This window comes from Thamnophis elegans, chromosome 1 (genome assembly GCF_009769535.1).
Source record: "Thamnophis elegans isolate rThaEle1 chromosome 1, rThaEle1.pri, whole genome shotgun sequence".
Classification (NCBI taxonomy): domain Eukaryota; kingdom Metazoa; phylum Chordata; class Lepidosauria; order Squamata; family Colubridae; genus Thamnophis; species Thamnophis elegans.
The window spans coordinates 26,005,567-26,025,758 of record NC_045541.1 but is presented as its reverse complement, the minus strand read 5'-3'; the positions used below and the strand labels follow the sequence as shown (position 1 = coordinate 26,025,758).

General features: G+C 39.3%; 1 protein-coding gene across 2 annotated transcripts in view; it reads left to right on the top strand.

Annotated features, from left to right (window-relative positions):
- Nucleotides 1-19,641: 19,641 nt before the first annotated feature.
- Nucleotides 19,642-20,192, top strand: part of DYNC1I2 (dynein cytoplasmic 1 intermediate chain 2) — a 42,236-nt gene continuing 41,685 nt past the window's right edge. Inside the window, exon 1 of one of the 2 annotated variants that reach the window (XM_032209844.1) lies at nt 19,642-19,853. The gene's annotated coding sequence lies outside the window, so the exon portion shown is untranslated. The remainder of the gene's footprint in view (nt 19,854-20,192) is intronic. The other variant, XM_032209849.1, reaches the window with a different exon arrangement.

Below are 20,192 nucleotides of genomic sequence, written 5' to 3'. Positions count from 1 at the left end.
AAAACTTATTTCACAAGGGGGAAAAATGCTGTCACTTTAAATCGGAACTGAGCATGCCTGGCTGTGGAATTCTGGGAGCTGAAGTCCACAAGTCTAAAAACATTTGAAACCCCTGTGTCAGTGCCTCACCAGCCATAAACCTCACCGCACATCACTGCTTTGCTCTGTGTTATCCACATGGATTTCAAGACCACAATCCTCCTCAGTAATTACAATTTTACTTGTGAGATATGCCTGAGATAGAGCATCTGTCATTGTGAAATCTTTGGTGGAGTGTTAATTAAAACTAATTTTCTTGTCAATATGATGATCTTCTGTTTAATAATTTTCTGCTATAAATTTCTTCCAGATGGAAATGAAATTGTTTGCATCCAAACTGTGATCCAAGTGCCTCTTTTTTATGTCAGCAGACATTTGTTCTGTAAAAGTCAGTGCATACGGTGAGGATATGAAAGGCTTTTGGTGTTCCTGGAATAAAATAGTATCAAACTACAGTCGGACTTATATAAAATTGCAGAACAGGTACTCTTCTTGGTACATTATTTCATGTTTATTTTTATGCTTATTATTATGCTTGTTCTATTTGCCTAAACGAATGTCGTAGTCTAATTGAATAGGCATTGATTTCAGTGATTCTGATCATAGCAAAGAACCGAAGAGACTTGGTAGAATCACCATAAAATGTATACTGTTCCAAGTAAGCTCAGCTTTTGCAAATCCTTATGGTATTGCACTGAGCGTCAATTGCAATCGGTAGGACAATCAATTTTTTCCTCTGTAATACTTCAACCTCAATTTGTATATCATGATATTTTGTTATTTTCTCCTGCTGTTTTTCATCAATTCGACCGTCTCCAGGTATTGCCACATCAATGAGCCACACATTTTTTCCCCTATAACAGCAATGTCTGATGTATTATGCTCTCAGTTTGAATTTTGAAATCTCACACTTCGTTCTCATTTTGCAAAACTTTTTCAGGTTGCAGGGTCTCAATGGTTTTTGCAAATGGTAAAACAAAATCAAATTTTCCACATAAATTGCGGTGGACAATTTTTGCAGTCCTATTATGGTGTTTATACTGTGTTTGAATGATTTCACCATTGCCATTAATGAGATTAGCTACAATGCTCTCCTTAATTTTACATAATACATTCCATTTTAACTTTAATAGTATTGATTTGCAGAGCTTGTTCTTGATCTGGCATGATTATTTGTTCAGTTTCTTTGTTAAATATTCCAGATTTCATTTGCAATCAAATTTTGATCTGTTTTTAACTTTCAATGGCATATGTTATATATGACATAATTTATTTGTTTTCAAGAACTAGGTGATGGCTAATCCGATATGGAAACTATTCTCTAATTTTCACCATTGTTAATGGGTTGTGAGGTGGTATGGTGGCTCAGCAGTTCAGATGCTAGGCTTGTAGGCTGGAAAACTGACAGCCTAGGTTTGAGACCCGAGCTCTACATGATGGGATGAGTTCCCAGTCTTGCCCTAGCTCCTGCCAACCTAGCAGTTCAAAAGTATGCAAATGCAAGTAGATAAATACATACCACTTCAGTGGGATGGTAATAGTGCCCCGTGTGCACCTTTGGCATATAGCCATGTTAGCCACATGACCACGGAAATACTTTCAGCTAGCACTGGCTCAATAGCCTTGAAATGGAGATGAGCACCGCTCCCTACAATTGCCAATGGTTGGTGGAGTACAATCCGTAAGGCCTCCTTTACCTTTTTTATTTAATCGGTTGTGGGATGCCTTAATCTTGGTTCTCAGTTGAGCTCTTTCTGGCATGAGTGAACTTCCAGGAGTTAAGGTCTCACCGACATCACTGGATCATGCAAACCCACTACCACAAAAAGCTAGATTTTTCATAATATTAATGCTACTGTTATTATTTTTACTACATGTATGACGTTCTACTTCCATAGACTCCGCGTGGCTTACAGTAGTGAATATAACAAGATAAAAGCCAAAATCAATTATAAACAGAAAATCCAACATGCCACCATTGAGAGGTTGTACAATCTTATCTATCTCCAAATACCTTCTTGAATGTTTTGCTTTTATAAGAAAGGCCACTAATAACTGGAAGTAATATAAGAAATATGAGAAGAAAGTTTAACCAAAGTTTTTGAAGATTGTCCTCTGATAGAGCTCTTCTCACCTTCTGGTCAAGTTGCCTTCTCTGTGGGAGCACCTTCCCTCTGGAATGAGCTGCCCCCGGAGCTTCGTATAATCCCCGACCTCCGGTCCTTCTGACACGCCCTTGCTTCCAGCAAGCCAGCCTGGCCTGAACAAAACAAAACAAATTATTGATCACTGTTAATTTTAATTGAATTTTTTAAAAAATGTCATTGTTAATTCTAATTGGGTTTGTTTGACATATTCTATTTAATTCTTTTTAACTTTTGTAATATGTGGGGTTTTTTTAACGTTGTATGCCGCCCTGAGTCCTTGGGAGAAGGGCGGCATATAAATCTAATAAACCAAACCTAATAAACCAAGCAAACCATTTGACCCTACATCTTGTTGGGCCTGCAGGAGAAATTGCAGGAATATATTGGTCCCTGAAAGGCATCTGGCGGATGAAGGGCTTCATGTATATACACAAAGGTAGATGATCACTTTCCAAGTGAGGTAGGGTTTCAAAATTTTCTACATAGTGTAATAAGTCCATAGAAGTTAGGATATAATCAATGGCGCTGGTTTTGGACCCTGCCATAAATGTAATCTTACCAGGATAGTTGCCAGCCCAAGAGCCGCTGAATATAAAAAAGTTGAGTTTATTCGCCATCTTTGCAAGACAAGAGGCCAGCAAAATTTTCTCTCTTGCCTTTAGAGAGTTATGTGAGGGAGGAGCTGGTTCTTATGGGAACCTCCGATGGTGGATTATGATGATATTTCATATATGGTGTATAATCATCTTCTTCCAATCTAGCATTGAAGTCTCCCCCTCCTCCTTCAACAAGACTCCATCTTACAACTCACTAGAAGTCTGCCTTGGAGTTTTCAAGCTGCTTTTTTAAAAAAAACTTCAGACTATCTTAACTCATCATTTTGTTTTCCCTTAGACCAGGGGTGTCAAACTCAAGGCCCGGGGATTGGATCCAGGCTGCGGAGTGCTTAAATCTGGCCCGTGGGGCCACTGTGGAAACAGTGAAGGACTGGCCTGCAGTGCCTCTGTATGTGGTCCTCCTGAGCTCTGCCTTTGCTGGCAGAGGGTTGCAGGAGGCCATCGCAGCTGAAAACGAAGCTCGTGAGGGCTGCGGGAGGCACTCCCAAGTTCCGTTTTCACTGACAGAGGGTTGCAGGATTCCATTGCAGCCGAAAACGGAGCTCAGGAGCCTGTTTTCACTGGCAGAGCGCTTGGGCTGCCACGGGGGCCCCCAACATAGCCTAAATCGCATTTTGCCACCTTCTGTACTAGAATCTCATGAGAGACAGTGTTGAGTATTTGTTGAAATCATTTTGAATGGGAACAAATGAAGATACCAATGAAATTAATTTTTCACTATTCCCAGTAAGGCCATATTTTCTGTATGATCAGAAAACCAATGAAACAGTGAGAATAAATATACTGAATTCTATGGACTAGACGCTGCTACCAGTTAACAAAACATTAGCGCCGCATCAGGAATCTGTTTCCAGCTGCTATTGATTTATTCAGCAACCTTCCTTCTGGGGAAAATACTTCCCAAATAGACCCAAATTATTTTGCCATGAAACATTGATGCGTACAATGTCTCCAGGCTAGAATGTGCCAAGCCCCCTTCCTGTTTAATTGGTGCTACAAATTTTAATTCAATTTCAATACTTAACTGGTCTCTGGGTATCCATTATGACATTGTCACCCACCACTGAAGCACTACTGATGATATGTCGTTTAAAACAGGCATTTTAAAAACCCATGGGATTAGTTGGGTCAGAAATTATGCACTGTGCTTCATTACCATATTATTGGAATTACATGCAGTCTAAACATTGTGTTTTTCCTCATATATATATAATCACATCACGTTAAAGTTTGATTCTAGGAGACTTAGCTAATTAGTTTTCATCATCTTCATCTTATGTTTACATTGCCTCGTTGCTGCGACATGTCTTATGTCAGCATTTTTCCAAAGAGTTTGTCATATGGAATTAACCCTGCCTCTGCTAGTTGCTTTCAGAGAATTGTGTGTATTTGCTTCAGAGTCGAGTTTCTTTTCCCAACCTCTCATTCTCCAGGTGACTTTGACCACAGCTTCCATAATTACATGAATCACGTGGCTTTGGAATTATGGACATTATAATCAATGTATCTGGCAGGGTAGATGATTTTAACTAGTCATGTCTATCTATCCTAGGCTACAATGCAAGATTCGTTTAATAAAAAGCACTACCACATATATGTGGTATTCAGTTCATAATTCACCTCCAGCAAATGTTCTGGCATGCATATAGTGAGGTAGTGAAATAAAATAATTGATTTGTATCTATTCTACTATTCCTTTCTTGTCCTCACATCTCTTACATTTGCTTGGGCGAGTGGGAAAACAGTATGGAACATGATGGTCTATACCAGGGGTATCAAACTTGATTTCATTGAGGGCCGCATCAGGGTGGTGTTTGACCTGGGGGGCCTGGCCAGGGTGGGCATGGCCAGCTCGACATCACTCCTGTCAGGGGGCACCTGTGGTAGCCAAATGCTAAGGCAGGACTTCCCTCAGACCCTCCCTCACTCTGATTATAATATCCTTCCTTCCTCCCTCCCTCCCTTTCTTTTCTTCTTCATTCTCCTTTCTTCTTCCTTCCCCTTTCCTTATTTTTCCTTCCTCACTCACTTCCCAACTTTCCTTCTTTTTCATTGTCTTTCCCTTTCTCCCTTGCTCCTTCTTGCATGCTCAAATGCAAAAGGGGAAACATTTTTCCTTTTGTTTTGTTTTTAGTTTGTTTTGCTAGCCCACTGCCAGTGAAAACTGAGCTCGGGGGGGGGGGGGGTTGCATGCTATTTTTGCTGGCAGAGGCACTGCGGACCAGTCCTTTGCTATTTCCAGGGCGGTTCTGTGGGCCAGATCTAAGCATCCCATGGGCCATATCCGGCCCATGGGCCTTGCGTTTGACACCACTGATCCAAAGGTTCTCTTGATTCAACAATTTCAGTTATAATATTTTGGTATTATTTACTCACAGCTGATACTTGCACAACCAAGTTCTTGTTTTACAGGCCCTGCTCTAAAGAAAGAATGAAAGAACCGGTTAACAAACCAGGAGGCTAGAACATCACTGAACAACTGGAATATTACACTGTGCAGCAGAACAGATTTGAAATACTGCCTTTACAGGTGGTCTTTGACTTATGACTGGTTGCTTAGAAATCGCTCAAAGTTACAATGGACACCCCAAATGTTACTTACAACCTGGTTCCGAAATTCTAAAGGCCCACTCGTGGTCACATGACTGCATTTTGGGTGCTTAGCACCAGTTTGCATTTATCACCGTTTGCAGCATCCTGTGATCACATTTACATTTTTGCCAAAAACTGGCAAACAGTGCATTTGCTTAATATTGCAGTGCTTGCTTAACAACCTTGAATTCACTTAGCCTGATGTTTTCCTTAACGAGTGCCACAAAAATTGTTGCAAAATCAGGTCGGTAATGACCTCCTTTAAGACTGTCACGACCTACAACCATAATGGGCAGGCTCCTCTTCAGTCCTAAGTCTGGGACTACCTATACTTTTCCCCATGGTAAGAATGGAATGAAACAGAATGGAACGGAACAGAACAGCAACTTTATTGTCACTTTAAATGCACACTAATCAGCATACATTAAAATGAGATTTTGTTGCATTCAGCTCTCAAAAGATAATCATTATAGCAGTTAGCAATAGCATAGACTTATATACCGCTTCATAGGGCTTTCAGCCCTCTCTAAGCGGTTTACAGAGTCAGCATATTGCCCCCAACAACAGTCTGGGTCCTCATTTTACCCACCTCGGAAGGATGGAAGGCTGAGTCAACCTTGAGCCGGTGAGATTTGAACAGCCGAACTGCAGAACTGCAGTCAGCTGAAGTAGCCTGCAGTGCTGCATTTAACCACTGCGCCACCTCGGCTCACTTATGTGTAGACACCCCTCACACACACACACATATATGACACAGAGAAACATCACAGACTAGTTCAAATGTGTACATATACATGGTGTAAAAAAAGAATCCTGTCAGTTTACAAGACAGATGGCATAAGGAACAAAGCTGTTACGGTTTCTAGTACATAGTCCTGCTATAGATACTTCAAACCTCCTCCCAGAGGGGAGCAACAGAAACATAATGAAGTGGGTGTGTGGGAGCTCTAAGCACATAGCGCTTATAAGCAGTATGTTGGATAACAGGCAGAGAGCTAATGTAGTATAGTGTAGTGTTTCTCAACCTTGGGAGCTTTAAGATGTGTGAATTTCAACTGTCAGAATTTCCCAAGGTTGATTAAACATAGTTTATTATTAAGCTATTAAATTAAGGTTAGAGACCCCCAGTTACCAAAACTACCACGGGATGAATGTGGGCCAATCCCTTTCATTCTGGTATATTTTCCAGCTTGTTGTGGCAGGGATAAAATGAAGAGAGAGCCTTACTGAACCAACTTCAGTTCCCAAAGAAAGAGTTGGATGTAAATCTAACAGGTAACATGCAACTAAAACAAACAACAATTCATGTATGGAGGAGGCATTAGAATGGGGCAAAATTCATTTAACAAATGTCTTGCTTAGCAACAAAAATTTGGGCTCAAATGTGGTCGAGAACTACGTGTATCATTTGTATAAAACAGAAAAAAACAGTTCAAGGTTTATTTTGTGCTGACCAGTGAAGCCCATCCAAACCCACATATGTAGAAGAATCATTCTTAAGGTCAAGCTGCTAATATGATAGCATTAAGGGCAAGAGATCAAATATTGCTTCTCTCCAAATACTATTTGTTGAGATGCTGTGAAAATAATCAGAATTACTGATCTAAAGTTTTTTTTTTTAAAAAAATCCCAACTGTATTACATGTGTGTGTTATTTACAGTATATTTTCATTGTTGGTTAAATTGCTTGTCAGTTTTCTGACACAGTAATTAGATTATGGTAGATCAGCCTCTCTTGATGAGAAGCAAATGTTCAGACTCTGATTGCTTATTTAAGCAAATTAGTTTGGATTGGAAATAAAATGTTGGTGCTGGCTTACACTTTAAAATAACAGTGAGGAAACATGCAAGAAAAACTGTAGTTCTTGCAGTACAGTATTTGTTGCAGTACTACAACAAATACTCAATGGATTTAGGAAATCTTATTGCCAAATTAAGCTTCTCTGGTAATGAATAGCACATCCAGAATGGTTTAAAACCAGATCTTCTTAACAGATTTGGTGGGGTAGAACTAGGCAAATATTTTGTCCATCTGCCAAGTAGCCACATCAAAAATAAATGTATTCATATTTCTATGTACATGCATATACTGTGTTTCCCTGAAATACGCGCTTGGCCTTATTTTCGGGGAGTCTTATTATTTTTCAGGTGCAGGAGGCAGCGAGCGTGGTCACCTCATAGCTGCTGCTGTGTTGCAATATTTTCAGGGAGGGCTTATTTTAGCACATGAGGTCAAAGCCTGTTTGGGCTTATTATCCAGGGAGGTCTTATTTTCAGGAAAACAGGGGATACATATATAGCACTGAGCATCGTGGCGCCCAACAGAACAGTATTGCAGCCAATCTTGAGCTAGAACATGGTAATCCTTCCCAAATCCAATTTTGGCTTGCTCTAGGCAGAAATAGCAATGCCAAGGCCTGTGAGTTTGAAAAGCCAACGAAGAGTGGCTAATAGCAAGGCCATTATCTCAAGGATGATAAACGTGTTATGCCATGATGTCAAAGATTGCCTCTCCTGCCAGAAACCGTTACTTTATTTTAGTGCATAATGGAGACTCATGATGAACACTGCTTGATTTCCCTGTTGCAATGGTGTTGAAATATTTCTTCCTTTCTAAAGGTCTATTTGTGTAATAGAATGTGCGGATGACCTTGGGGAATGAGGGGAAGAGACGCTGCCTAGAAAACAATAAGATAACAGGGGCAGGAGCCCTTAACAGATTAACAGTCAATGGAAGAAACCTAGGAAATATCTGCCATCATGGATCAAGCAGTTAAAAGTGGCAGTAGGAAGTTTCTGCTTCCAGACTGGCAAGATTCTGTTAATGAAGCCTTACAATAAAGTGTCTGGTTTACTCAGGAGGACTAACAAGTCCAAATTGTAGCAAACCATTCTGATTATTTTCAGATTAATATTTTTATACCGATGCCCAGTTCTTTTTTTGGAGAAAAAAAATTGGAAATAAAAGCACAAGGGAAGATGTGGAACAAATTCCTTTTGAAGAAGCAATGGCATTGCAAATACCCCTGCACTAAACCATTAACCACAATTTACCAGCCATGTTTACATAGTCCCACATTTACAAATACCTGTGTTGATTGAACTACAATCTGGTTTAATGGTTTTGCTGTTTAGTCCAGTGTACTGAACATCATGATGTAAGACTTGATGGAGATCATGGGACACCCCCACCACACACATATAATGTAAACATTAGCAGACATAACAAAGCCATATTTAAGGTGAACCCCAGAAAACGCTGGAAGCCATTACAATTGCAGATAAATTGCACAAAACACAGTCCTGGCAGGGAAGGAAATAAGCTACAAGGCGCACAAACTGTGCAAGAATTAGAAACAAGCTTTCTGTTCAAACTGCTGCCTATTACAATTCTAAAAGAAAGAAGTGAGAAAGAAGCAAAAACTATCTCTAATAAAGGATAAGGCTGTTCTTATCTAAATCAACTACTGTGTATTCCCAACGAAGTATGCAGGAAAAGGTAATGAAATGTTTGAAAACCAACATGATAAATTGCTTTAACACACTATGATCACTGATCGATAAACTTCAAAGCTCTCTTCAGCTGTTGGTTTTATTGCATTTAACAACAGGAAAGTTTTCCTTCTGAACAGCTATAACCTCCCACCATAATTACACTTACTAAATTATTTGATGGGGTCAATTGATTCTAATGATACTATTATTACCACAATAAAAAGCAGACAGTATCTGTATTGGTACTTGTTAGTTAATGATTTTGTATGATCCAGCCTCGCCAAATTTGTTACCAATAACTATGTAATGAATCAAAAAATCAGGTCTTTTTTTAGACACACTGCAAGTAGGAGGGAAAAGACAGTTTAACATGTGCAAATTTATGCTTATAAGTATGTCTCTATATGTGTATATATAAACATACATGTGTCCTTGTTTACCAATTACACTTCAATGATTGTTCACTTATATGTGAATAAGGGGCAGGAACTACCTGTAGATATAGGTATGATTTATATAATTGCCCAATCTCATGGCTACGACTCAGCAACATCTAAAGACTAAAATAAACCAGGAAAAGCAACAATCTACATAATAAATGTTTTGAGGCCCCAGATGTCAATAGTATCACCCCAAATCAGTCTTCTGCAGATCGATGGTTATTTCACTAAAGGTTATAGACCATAATATACCACAGACAGGTGCAGATTAATAAAATAATTTATTTTTACATCCCAATGTAGAGTTTAAAGAATAATAAGCCCCAAATCATCCAGCACTTCCATGCCTAAAGGAAGAGTAGAACCTGGGTTTTTCCACTTCTGATCCAGTATCTTAACTGCTGCACCTTACACCTTACCATACCTACGCTGTCTACATACAAAAATATATACGTACAGAGACCCATCTCTTTCCCTCTTTCTCTTTTTCATATCCACCCTACAGTATACAAAATAGACAATTGATGCTATGGGGTTGAAGAAACACTCCAATCACTTAAGGAAAGCCTTTGCTTTTGAATGTAGATTAAATAATGTGCACTCACCAATAAATAATGTAAACATAAAGAATTTCTTTCATTGCTTTGTAGAAATATTAACTACCAAATACCCTGATTCACATACCAGAGATCCAAACATCTCAAGGTTATTGGAGTGAATGCTGTTTTACATCAGTGTAAAAATCAATACAGTTAATGGTGAAAGGCAAATTAATATCAGGAGAGCCTCACTGTTTCTGGAATAATTATGTTGAAATAATCAGCATTTGCTGCTAGAGAATAACGAAGCAGAACATCTCCTTATGACCCCCACATTCACCAGCTTATCCAACTAAGCTAATTATTCCCAAATATTTCCTGCTCTATATTCCATTCAACCCAGTAAAGGATCAGTTTCCTTTGAAGCCCAGCAAAGCATATTTCGCATCATCTTATGCAAAGCAATGACCTTACTGATTCAAATGCAAAATTCACCGGGACAAAGTGTTCAGTAGAAAGATTTCATTTCCACTGAGGCAGAAAAGTATTTGCCAGTTTCTCATAATGGCTCTGCTATAAACAACCTGGATTCTAATCAGCATGAAGATAGAATGGCAATAAGGTTCTAGTTGAGGTGTTGTCATCTGAAACATTACCTACCCCCCCCGCCCCCCACCATATACATCTATTTCAATAAAATCTTGACTACATTTCAGGAAGAAAGAGAAGGAAATAACTTTCTACTCATTTTAATGTCAAAAATGTGATGCGTTTAGCAGTCTCTACTTTACCTGAGAACTGCAGATGTGCAACCGAGGCACAAAGGTTCCGTCATTTATGTTATTTCCAGGAAAAATGAAAAGTGCTCAATTCTCTGAACTGGAACTGGTCCATCAATTTCTCCCACCTCTTACACTTCCCTTGTTATCATTACTATGGCGCATCCCTTCTGGGATGCCTTTGATTCTTTCTGTCAAAAGTAATTTGTCCCCTTAATGGAAATATATAAAATTTGTATTAGTATTATAAGTTTAAATGAAAGGTCCTCGGGAACATTTTATAGATGACATTTCAAGAAAATGCCCAGTTGGAGTATTTTCAAATACCTTGGTTCATAGTACTGTTTAGGCCCCCCCCCCCCCCAATTGTCTGGGAGATGAGTGGAAGCCTTTTTAACATATTGTTTGTTTTTAATATTTATTTAGTCAGATAGCAAGAACTACAAGAATTAAGTCAGTAAAACAAGTTTGCAGTTTTTATAAAAAATTTACAGAGATAATCAGGTTTACAAACAAAAGTGCTTTAAGCTTTGTGAAGGCTTAACAGACCTATTTTTGCCTCATATCCTATTGAAAACAAGGGGGAACATGTAGTGCTACTGAAATTTTTTGGTCAGGGCAATCAATCATTCATACGCCAGCAAATGTTCATTAGTGCATAAAATATCTATCTATATACTACTAAAACTCTGATAGTTTGTAACCTTTATGTGGGGAGAAAACGCTGCATCATAGGACAACACAAAGGTATCCCAAATGGAGTAACTTACAAAACCCTGAGACCCAGAACTTCTGAGGGAATGTTATTTGGAGACTTCTTTTCTGCTTCAGCGGCTATTCAGTACGTGATCCTCCTTTTCAACGTCCACTGACAGCTTCTCATAAGTCAGTAGGGAACCCAGAAGGAACTGATATGATTGCTGACGTTCCGTGTCACCTTCCCATTTGTGGGAAGCTTGCAGATTGGAGAAATAGTGCACCCTTCACCAGTTCCTCTGTGCTCATATCATGTTGACCACACACACACACACTTCTTCACTCAGTCCTCCAGTCAGTAGTGCAATTCAGCCAGTTGTATCTGGTTTGGCCGAACCAGTAGCGGTGGTGGCCGGAGGCTCCACCCACCCACCCGGACGTCATCACGTTCTCGTTTTTGACATTCTGCGCATGTGCGGAAGGTCCTGGGCATGCGCGGAGGTGGTGCAAGCGCCCATGTTTGCCGGTAGCCAAGGTAACTTGATTTCACCCCTGCCTTCAGTCCTCCACCTGGCAGCAGCCACTTACCTGCCTGCTGGAAAGAGGAGGAGAAGGAAGGGGAGGATGGAGGGAGGAAGGAAGGGATTTTCAATACTCTCGGCCAGTTTCTCACAAGGAAACCCAATGGGGAAGCCAAAAGCAAGTCAGAAGTCACGCCTGCTCTTACTGCATTTTACCCAGCCACGGTTATACTATTTCTCTGTTTAAATAAGGAAATATTTCTGAAATGTTGTCATTTAGTAGTAACTAAAAATAATGTTCCAATCCAATATATTTACTCAAAAATAAGGACAAACGGTTTAAGTATGTCTTTCTAGTATCTGATTTTAAGATTAGAAATTATATCCACTATTATGGAAGTATTGTTACAGACACATTGATTAGGTTAAGTATTTTCTTGCAGCAGTTTTAATAGTTTCAGTAATAGAAACCTAGAATCAGTTGATACCATTTAAATTCTACAAAACAATATAAATAGGCAGAAATCTAGACAATAATCTAGAGGAAATAAAATGACCCATGAAAGGGAAAGTTAATATTTGACTTTGTGTTGTCCGTTTCCTTCATAAAGTTTAATAAAAAAATTCTGGTGAATAAACCTTTCCTTTCCTCTACCAATAGCTTCTTTCCACCCATAAAAAACTTGTGGATCAGCACCAGCTGAACCTTCATTATAGGATTCCTTGTAATAAACAAACATTTCATACCAGTATTTAAATCATATTTCTTCTGTATGCAGAAATATTATGGTGGGTGATGATGACAGACTCCACAATACCAAATATCATATATAACCATTTATAGAAAATGATGGACAACTGAATTCTTGACATGGTAATAAAGCTACTAACACTGTCACAAAGACTGACAATGTTTAAAAGATATTTCTTCAACCGACACCAGGATTACAGTTGCCTCACCCTAACCAGAAGACATAAAATGCTTTTCAATATCTCACTGTCATCCTGCTTTTAAACAGTATTAGCTGCCTACTAAGGCAAGAGAACAAAAGGATTGCCAACTATTTCTGGCATTGTCATCCAAGGTTATTTCCTTACTGCTGACACAAATTATTTTTTGTGAAGGTCAAAATACGTAATTTTCAATTCTGGTTAGTTAGTTTTAGCATATTTAAACATCTTAACAAAATTTAAAGCTAAGATATTGAAGCAAATGTTCTGAAAAGCCCAGGTCATTTGTTTGGGTTTGTCTTAGTGTGCTATGTAAACCCAGCCATTGTGGTTTGTGAGCCATTATTTATGGTTTAGCATGTTATTTATATGAACCTGACCAATAAGATATTCAACAAACCATGTATAAGCAAACCATAACTTTTTAGTATACCCATGTTCCACATAAGCTCCTTTATTAGATCTCTTCGAAGATAATCAGCATCCTAAAATATTTGTAAAACCTGAACTCAGTTGTTGAGAGTTCTAGTACTACCACAAAGGTGGGTTTTTTCACTCCATTCCTGGCCAGGAATTAATGGGGTAAAATTGCTCATTAACTATGATAACTTTTTGCAGCATATAGTCTGGAGGCATTTTAAAGATTTATGATGATGATGATGATGTGGTTAATCTTTGGTGAGATTCACAGCCTTTGGGGCTGGTTGGTAACTCAGCAGCTCGAATCCTAACCAAGGACCTAGGAACTGTTAAGGTAAGGAGGATATAAGCTGTTCCAAGTAGGGTGGTTTTTTGTAAAATCAGAATGTTCAAGTCTGATAAATTTAAAATTTCCAAATAGTGAGGTAGCCCTTTAGGTATTGCTCCAAAGGAAAATTCCTCACTTGATATTAACCATTCCGTAGATCTCGTTCCCTACTGCCAACTCAGTTCTCCATTGTTTCATCGCCTTTTCAGTAAAGGATGTAATATTTTTGCTAATGCCAGTTGTTTCTAAGCATTTTATGATCCAACTATGTGACAGTGAGTCAAATGCCTTTTTGAAATCAATCCAGACCATATTCAAGTTCGTTTTTCTGTTCTTACAATTTTCTAATATCATTTTATAAATTAGGAGCTGATCTTTTGTGCCCCTGCTCCTTCTTTTGTTGCCTTTTTGCTCTACTGGCAAGATGTTGTTTGTTTCTAAATAATCCATTATTATACAATTGTATCACAGCGGCCAGTTGTTTCGCCGGATTTGGCATTGGTTACTAGTCAGGCCCCACCCAGGGGCCTAGGACGTCGTAACGTATTTTCGTAAAATGCGTGCAGATCCAAGCAGTGAGGCTTTTTGCATTTGACTGATGGTGATTTTGTCAACTTTTAACTGTTTTAAATGTAATTCCAGTGCTTTTGGAATAGCACCCAGTGTGCCAATTACCACTGGAATTACCACTGCTGGTTTGTGCCATAGTCGTTGAATTATTATACAATTGTATCACAGCGGCCAGTTGTTTCGCCGGATTTGGCATTGGTTACTAGTCGGGCCCCACCCAGGGGCCTAGAACGTCGTAACGTATTTTCGTAAAATGCGTGCAGATCCAAGCAGTGCGGCTTTTTGCATTTGACTGATGGTGATTTTGTCAACTTTTAACTGTTTTAAATGTAATTCCAGTGCTTTTGGAATAGCACCCAGTGTGCCAATTACCACTGGAATTACCACTGCTGGTTTGTGCCATAGTCGTTGAATTATTATACAATTGTATCACAGCGGCCAGTTGTTTCGCCGGATTTGGCATTGGTTACTAGTCGGGCCCCACCCAGGGGCCTAGAACGTTGTAACGTATTTTCGTAATATGCGTGCAGATCCAAGCAGTGCGGCTTTTTGCATTTGACTGATGGTGATTTTGTCAATTTTTAACTGTTTTAAATGTAATTCCAGTGCTTTTGGAATAGCACCCAGTGTGCCAATTACCACTAGAATTACCACTGCTGGTTTGTGCCATAGTCGTTGAATTTCAATTTTTAAGTCCTGGTATTTTGCGTTTTTTTCATGTTCCTTCTCAGTGACCCTGCTATCACCTGGTATTGTGATGTCTATGATTGTGACCTTGTTTTTCTCAACCAATGTGATGTCTGGTGTATTATGCACCAGTATTTTGTCTGTTTGTATGCGAAAATCCCACAAGATCTTGACCATCTGATTTTCGGTGACTTTTTCAGGCTGATGTTCCCACCAGTTTGTTGCTGTTTTAATATTATAATTTTTGCACAAATTCCAATGGATCATTTGTGCTACTGAATTGTGCCGCAATTTATAATCAGTCTGCACGATTTTTTTACAGCAGCTGAGTATGTGATCAACAGTTTCATCAGCTTCTTTGCAAAGTCTGCATTTGGCATCATCAGAGGATTTTTCGATTTTGACCTTAATGGCATTTGTGCAGATAGCTTGTTCTTGCGCAGCCAGGATTAGTGACTCTGTTTCTTTCTTTAATGTACCTGTTGTTAACCATAACCAAGTTTGTTCACTGTCCACTTTATCTTTTATTTTTTCCAGAAATTGGCCATGCAGTGCTTTGTTCTGCCAACTCTCCATTCTTGATTTTATCACATCTTTTCTGTATTCTTGTTTCGTCTGTTGGGCCTTCAGTAGATTTTTGTTCTTTACTTCGATTAATAGATGTTCTTGACTTTCTTTTAAATAATCAGCCAGTGCATGTTTTTCTTCTGTTTGCTTCACTTGTAATAATCCTCTGCCACCTGATTTTCGGGGCAGGTATAGTCTATCAGTATGACCACGTGGATGTAAACTGTAGTGCATTGTAATTAGTTTCCTGGTTTTTCGGTCCAAAATGTCCAAATCAGCTTGTGTCCAGTTAACTATACCAGCTGTGTATCTTATAACTGGTATTGCCCAGGTATTTATGGCCTTGATTGTATTTCCACCATTCAATTTAGATTTCAAAATTTTCCTAACTCTGTTGGTGTACTCTCGCCTGACAATAGTTTTTACTTCTCCATGCTTGATGTTATCCAACTGCAGAATGCCTAAGTATTTGTAGGCTTCATTTTCGTTGCATTTAATTAGTTGGCCATTGGGCATTTCAATTCCCTCACATGCAGTGATTTTGCCTCTTTTTATGGATACAGTGGCGCATTTTTCCATGCCAAACTGCATTGAAATATCGGTGCTGAATACTCGGACTGTGTTTGTCAATGATTGGATTTCTATTTCTGACTTTCCATAGAGTTTCAAATCATCCATATATAGTAAATGCGAAATTTTTTCAGCTTCTTTGGCTGTTTGGTAGCCTAATTTCATTTTTTTAAAGATTACGGATAGTGGGATCATTGCGATGATGAAGAGAAGAGGTGAAAGTGAATCACCCTGGAAAATTCCTCGCTTGATATTAACCATTCTGTAGATCTCATTCCCTACTGCCAACTCAGTTCTCCATTGTTTCATCGCCTTTTCAGTAAAGGATGTAATATTTTTGCTAATGCCAGTTGTTTCTAAGCATTTTATGATCCAACTATGTGGCAGTGAGTCAAATGCCTTTTTGTAATCAATCCAGACCATATTCAAGTTCGTTTTTCTGTTCTTACAATTTTCTAATATCATTTTATCAATTAGGAGCTGATCTTTTGTGCCCCTGCTCCTTCTTTTGTTGCCTTTTTGCTCTACTGGCAAGATGTTGTTTGTTTCCAAATAATCCATCATGTTATCTGCAATAACGCCTGTGAGTAATTTGAAGGTTGTTGGCAAGCATGTTATTGGTCTGTAGTTTTCAGGTGTTGTTCCTTTAGTTGCATCTTTCTGAATCAAGTATGTTTTTCCAGTTGTCAACCATTCATCAATTTGGCCCTTTTGTAAAATTTCATTCAGTTGCCTGGCCAATATTGCATGTAAACTGGTCAGATATTTGAGCCAGAAACCATGTAATTGGTCCTTTCCAGGTGATGTCCAATTCTTTACCTTTTTTACTCGATTTTTGACCATCTCAGTTGTTATTTCTAATACTTGCATTTGTTTGTTGCCAATGCTTTTCTCAAAGTCATGTATCCACTTTGCTCCCTTATTGTAGTCCTTTGCATTTTCCCACAATTCTTTCCAGAATTCAACTGTGGCCTGCTTTTCTGGTTTTTCACTTTTGGTGTCACCATTCACATTAAGACTTTGATAAAAACGCCGTTGGTTTGATCGAAATTGCTGATTTTGTTTATATTGGATGATTCGTGCCTCATATCTTTCAATTTTTCTAGCTGTTGCTGTTATCTGCTGTTTTACAATCTCTACAGCTTCATTGATGTTTCTTGTATCAATCGATATCTTCTGATTAGCCGATCTATGGTTTTGTTGTTTTTAAGCCGTTGCTCATGCATGTTCTTTAAGTTACTAGCATCTGCCCTTAATTTTTTGACTTTTTGTTCTAATTGGATTTTCCACTTTGGCTTTGATGCTTTTTCTGTTGTGTGACTAGGTACTTTGATTTTAATGCCTAGTTCATTAGTGACTATTACAGCTGCGCTGTACATTAGCTGGTTTGTTTCCAAGATGGATCCCGATTCAATTGTTGAAAACACTGCATTAACCATTTTCATGATAGGGGCCAAAATTTTCTTAGGCACAGTTTTTAGTGATGGTAAACGTTGCCTTTCCTCATTAAGCAGAAAATGCTCCATGATTTTATCCTTCAATTCTTTTTGTTTTTGAGTTAGTTTATCAGTTGGTTCAGTGATAACTGGTTCTAGTGGTGGTGATGTTATTTCCTCCCCGAGAGCTTCTTCTGGGAGTTCTACTATAATGTCTTTAGTTGTGTCTTGAATATCAGTTATTTCCGCTTGTGATATTGTTTTTTGGGTTTTGCAATTTGCCTGAATTTCCTCATGTTCAACTCCACTAAACACTTTATTCCATATAATAAATCGCCTTTGATCTGCTAGTCGTTGTTCACTAACATTTGAATCTGGATATTGTTGTTTCCATAATTCATACATTCGCTTTAAATAGCCTCTTTTTTCTGGCTGAGTTGTAGTAACAGGCCATTATGGCACGGTTTTCATCTGTACTATATTTTTGTCGTTTTGTTGGCTGGTCCACTTGTAGCCCACTTGTCGACGGATGTCCAGGGACCCCAACATCCTCCGCGGCCCTTGTTAGCCCGTGCGACGACCGATGCGGTATGGAATTCTTATTTGTTTTTTTCACCATATTGTATGGGTTGGCGGGTTTTTTTTTTTACGGGACCAGATGCCAACCTGACCCCAACCCCCCTCCTTTCTCATCCGGGCTTGGGACCGGCAACGGCGGAGTTGTTGTTGTTGTTATTATTATTATTATTATTATTATTATTATTATTTCATAAGCACAAAACATATTTAGAAATGTTAATCTTGAGAAAATGCATAGTTGACAATGATTTGCTCTGTATTATTGGTTTCACTTCTGTCCTACATAGTATACATAATATCCATTTAATAAATTGCAAACTTCTGAATGACCCGGATTATTAGTGTATTACTAGTAGCTAACATTCTTGCAAAATTTTACCCAGCATTGGCAGTGTGATTTTTTAAAATGGTTAATGTGAAGAATTCTTATAATATTATTTTGCTTTGAAAGTTAAAGTACTGATGGTTAAGATCCCAGTTAAAAAAACAATATAAACATACTAAACAACATTATTGGGCTGGTGGATATATTTGGGATGTTGGCAATATGCCATAGAGGATATAGGTAATTAAAAAAATTAAATCTAAACAAAGGATAATCCAAGATGCTAACTTCTACCAATCTATGGTTGCATCTGGCATTACTTACAGATGGATGTGACTACTGATTTTTATAAATAAAGATTATTTACTCCTGTTATATGCTATTATGCTATGATTGACACTTTTCTGTATAGATTCAGTTGAATACAGAAATATTACTTTTGGTCCACCAAACAGCCCCCAGAATTTCAAATCCATGATTTGTTTGCTCAGAGATAACCATGTTAGGATGAGGAGGCTCTAGATGCAGTAACTTTATCTTGTAGGGACAAAACCTTAATATCAAATCCAAGCATATTTTTCTTTCTTTCATATTTTTCTTTCTGTGTCCAATTCTCAGAGATTGCCTGGACTAGTCCCTGGAGTTTTTTTGGCAAGGTGTTATAGAAATACCCCTTGCCTCCTTCCCAGAATTGAGAATGAGTGACTGGCTACGATCACCCAGCTGGCTTCCTGCCTAAGGAAGAAGTAGAACTCACCGTCTCCTGTTTTTTAACCTGATGCTTTAACTATTACACCAAACTGTCTCTCTTGGTTGAATTTACTTCTGAATAAAGAAGTAATACAATGGCTTGAACTCATAGACAAAAATCCTAGGGGAGGGGAGAAAAAAACCCAGAAGCACTTATCTACATTTGCTGGGGAAAATTTCAGAGAGCCCCTAGCAAAACAAACTTTCCAATATCAGCATATCACATATTTCCAGCAAAGACGGAAGATGGACTCTGAATTCACATTGTCAAGCCGGCTACGTAGACGGGGCCGCAGGAAAAATCCCATTGACAGCATTGACTTGCCGCATCGCATGCCGGGAACTGTAGTTCTCTTTCCGCATCGAACTTATAACATTGGAGACATTCGTGGACATGCTTTTCTTTTCTTAATCTAACCGTATTTCTTCGCTTCTTTGGAAGAAGATGTTTAAAATAATTAACAAACTCCCGGCCACTCGTGAAATGCAAAACGCCGTCCGCAAGGCCCGAAACGAATAAGGACGAATTTCTCCATTCCTTGCGCATGCGCCCTCATCCTATGTATAACTATGCGACCGAGCCATGACCGACCTCCTGTTCCGTCGACACCGGTTATTTCCGCGCATGCGTGCTCCTTCGGAGGATGCTGAGCTGTCGCCTGTAAGAGACCCAGCTACACGGCGGCTTTCCCCTTATTTGAAAGTCCGGCGGCGGCTTCCTCTTCCGTCCCTTCCCGTTTTTGTTGAAGGAGCGCCTGGAAACAAAGCGGCAGCGGTCTGAACCAGAGGAGGGCCTAAGTGACAGGTTAGCCTCGGGCAGGATGAGCCAATGCCGGTTCGCTAAAATCAGTGCCTCGCGGGCCCAGGGTGGCCTCTAGCAGTCCCGCATCGCCCAAGTGGCCCCTGGATGAGCGGGGCCCTAGAGGATGAGGAGGACGCGAACCACGGCCGTTGGGGTGGGAGCGGGAGGAGGGATAAGGCGGGCGGGGTGGGGGAAGGGGCGGGCGCTTTTTACGGGCAACGCCCGGCAGCCGACCCCTCTGTTTATCTCGGCCGGGTGTCTTTGGGGGTGATTCCTCCGGTCATTCCCGTTGAGTTTTTTCCGAAGAGGCCGCTGGGTGAGGCCTCCTATCTCGCCTCCTTC